Genomic DNA, 2483 nt, shown 5'->3' with positions numbered 1-2483 from the left:
ATTTCATCCAAGTAATAACATCAGGGTCGAGCACACGTACAACCCAACACGTAACATCAGTGCATGCAAACACAAATAGGTCTACTCATATTCAATTACTTCCAAGTCTACTAACATCCTCGAGTCTAGACCATCAATAATGTATGTAACCTTAAGGACACAAGACCATGAACGAGTCTAAAATATCCTAAGGCATATAAAATAATTCAAATATAGCTTTCAAAATGCACCATCACGAGTGAGACCATGTAAAACTATTCAATTCACTGTAACGAGTAAAATCATTTAAAATTGTATTTCGGTGTGTATGCTAGCCCAAAACGTAAAAGAGTAAAAAGGGCATCATGAACTCACCTGAATCAACCGAACACCTGCAATGAGCTAGGAAATCCCTAAGTGCACAATTACAAGCAAGGGCCTGTAAATTATACACAACGCGTTAGTAAATTAGACTGTAAGAACACTCTAGCCTAATGGGCCGTTCAAGCCTAACAACTTGGCCCAAGGCCCAACACTTTGGCCCAAGTCCCAACCACTTGGCCCAAGGCCCAATACTTTGGCCCAAGGCCCAATACTTTGGCCCAAGGCCCAACAACTTGGCCCAAGGCCCAAGACTTTGGCCCAAGGCCCAACCACTTGGCCCAAGGCTCAATACTTGGCCCAAGGCCCAACACTTTGGCCCAAGGCCCAACCACTTGGCCCAAGGCCCAAAACTTTGGCCCAAGGTCCAACACTTGGCCCAAGGCCCGACACTTTGGCCCAAGGCCCAACAACTTGGCCTAAGGCCCAACGATAATCAAATCGGGTCGTATGCGCGCGAAATAAACCTTAAAACCATTTGTTAAACTAATCAGCCCCGAATGGACCAAATTCCATTTTAAATCTTTTCATTCATCAAGATTATGTCACCCGAGTTGATAGGGTTGACGGTTCCTTTTTACAACTCTTACTTTAACGTTTAAACGAAAATTCACGCACCGCCGACTCGATTGACGAAGCACTAACCCCAACAGCCCCGTGCATCAAAAATATAATTTTCCCACAGCCCTTAAACCCCCCTAGGGCTGTACAAACTGATTCGGTCGGTCATCCGATCGTTTAACGCATCAAACTCAATAATTGCCAATCCTACACCCGATGAACCCTAGTTTTCGAAATAAAATCGATTGACCGACCTAAACACCTCCATTGGCCATGAAATTTTAGTATATTGTAAGTGACATACCTAAGAATATGACGGAGTACGAACTTCAATTATAACAGCCCCGAAAGATGCTAGAAAGGGCAGCCACCGGTTAAGCCTAAAACGAACTTATCGATCAATACGAATATAACATGCAGATTTTAGCATGCAAATATGTATTTTATTACATAGGAAAACCATGGAATTAAATTATTAAATTTTTACCAGTATTGCATAAATATCTTAAGTTTATAAAAATATTTTTATTATATTTTTCTAGTGGACACAAAAATCATAAAAATTCTTCTAACACAGAAAGGTATGTGCAGCTATTTCAGCTGCGCAACAAAATGGTTTTATTTTTATAAAATTCATTACCCAGCTAAATTAAACGGTTCTAATTGGGTTTGGTTCCTAACTCAAAATATTAACTTTCAGAAGTAGAACCAACCAATTTAGACTTGTCGAAAAAAGGTTATGATGTCGGGAAGACAGACCAGAATCCGTCATCCCGCATCAGCTTTGACACTCGATTTTATAAATTCATAAAAACCATTCAAATCTCGTCCAAAAATTACGTATTATACCTTTCTGGAAACTAGACTCAAAGTAGAACATCATGGAATCAAGAATCGATCAAACACAGTGGATTAACATCGCGTTACCGACCCTACAATAAACGTATACGAATCTGTCAGCAAGCTGCTATCATCAAAACTCAATCTTAACGACCAATAAACGCGTTAATATGATCAATTAAGGTGTAAAAGACATGGGAAATCATAAAACCGACCTTGAATTGAAGTTTTCACGGCTGAAACTTGGCTGGGCAGAAGAAAAACGAGAAGGGGGGGGGGTCTAGGTCCGACGGCTGCAAATTGGTTTAGGGTTAAAGTTTTCTTTTGTTTTATGATATAAAATAGTTACATCCAAGTCCCTCCAAATTGAAGTATGTAGCAACTTGGGTGAAAAGTTAAGTGAGAACGTTTATGAGGGTAGCCAGGAGCTCTCGGGAAAAAGCCGGGTCAAGCCCGATGGTACGCAATCACTACAAGGATAAATCTTTTTATCGGAATTTACGGACGTTACAAGTCTACCCCCCTAAGAATGGGATTCGTCCCCGAATCCCGCTATTCAGGAACAGGCGCGGGCTGTGACAAATCAAAGCATCACATCATACACAGAACGGGTATAAGTAGTACCTCTACTACTGATATCGAACCACTTACTAGCCAAACGATTACACACGAAAGCATTCGGTAAGAAAAGAAATATTCGGTACAACATTTGAACGATTAAT

The sequence above is a fragment of the Bidens hawaiensis genome, unplaced genomic scaffold (genome assembly GCF_021521415.1).
Source record: "Bidens hawaiensis isolate Kalapana, Puna unplaced genomic scaffold, B.hawaiensis_p1.1 tig00046628_1, whole genome shotgun sequence".
In the NCBI taxonomy this organism is placed as follows: domain Eukaryota; kingdom Viridiplantae; phylum Streptophyta; class Magnoliopsida; order Asterales; family Asteraceae; genus Bidens; species Bidens hawaiensis.
Note: the sequence above shows the minus strand (reverse complement) of the source record.